The sequence below is a fragment of the Scyliorhinus canicula genome, unplaced genomic scaffold, assembly GCF_902713615.1.
Source record: "Scyliorhinus canicula unplaced genomic scaffold, sScyCan1.1, whole genome shotgun sequence".
Classification (NCBI taxonomy): Eukaryota; Metazoa; Chordata; class Chondrichthyes; order Carcharhiniformes; family Scyliorhinidae; genus Scyliorhinus; species Scyliorhinus canicula.
This window is the reverse complement of record NW_024055552.1, coordinates 40025-41165: the sequence shown is the minus strand read 5'-3', so window position 1 is coordinate 41165 and position 1141 is coordinate 40025. Positions and strand designations below refer to the sequence as shown.

The 1141-nt window shown below is 46.1% G+C and overlaps 1 non-coding gene across 1 annotated transcript; it reads right to left on the bottom strand.

The window, feature by feature from the left end:
* Positions 1-584: 584 nt before the first annotated feature.
* trnag-gcc lies at positions 585-656 on the bottom strand. The gene has a single exon. It is a non-coding gene; the product is annotated as a tRNA-Gly (tRNA).
* Positions 657-1141: the final 485 nt, after the last annotated feature.

Below are 1141 nucleotides of genomic sequence, written 5' to 3'. Positions count from 1 at the left end.
TTGGGTGGATTGGCCATGACAAATTGTCCAAAATTGTATGATTAACCTAGGACAAATGTTCGGCGCAACATCGTGGGCCGAAGGGCCTGTTCTGTACTGTATTTCTCTATCTATTACATTCTGCGTACAGTTTCCGCATTCTTGTCGTGTTTGGAAGACCGATATTGAATATCGCAGAATGCTGGTCAGCTGCATCGGCGATTCTGCTCCTGACGAGCAGCCGTGAGTTACTTCCCGATCCTCCTTGATTGTCTCGTTGTTCACGACTTGGCTGTATTGACCTTTGAAGAAATGTTTTTCAATTGTGTCGTTTTTGCGAATGAAAATGGTGTGCAACAAATGGCGCACGTTGAAGTTTGCATTTGAACTTCTATACGGACAAATGTGGAAAATGAAAAGTATATGTGCCCTGTTCTCTGACCGACCGAGTGCAGCACAATACAGTATTGGCGTGGACGGATTTAAAGAGATGTTTCCAGGACGCCCCGTCGAGTGTATCTGATGGGCGATGTGCTTTGGCGGTTTTGACAGCTGATGTGCCACTTTTGAAAACGACTGCCGTTTTCTTCCAGGAGAGGTACAAACTCCCCGTCGGGGAATTGAACCCCGGTTTCCCACGCGGCAGGCGGGGATACTAACCACTATACTAACGAGGAACTGTGTACCACCTGGCCCCACCTGGCTCACTGATGCTTGCTTCCCCTCTAAAATGACTCGATTTTCTGCAGTTTCTTGCTTTTCCTGTATAATCAGTAATTGCTGTGGCAACTACATACCGTGTTAAATGACGATCGAGGTTAACTTTGGAAGACAGAATGCGGAACACCCAAACACTTCCGTGTGTGTTGAGCTGTAAGTATTGATGCGGTTGTTCACTTCAGACCCTGACATCTGCAAGTCGTCTCATGGTTCAATTGTTGTGGATATGCCTTCTTTGGACTTTGGTGAGCACAGTAAGAATTCTTACAACACCAGGTGAAAGACCAACAGGTTTGTTTCAAACACTGGTTTTCGGAGCACTGCTCCTTCCTTAGGTGAATGCTGATTCCTCAGATTCACCTGAGGAAGGAAAAATGCTCCGAAAGCTCGTGTTTGAAACAGACCTGTTGGACACTAACGTGGTGTTTGTTATACTTGCTAC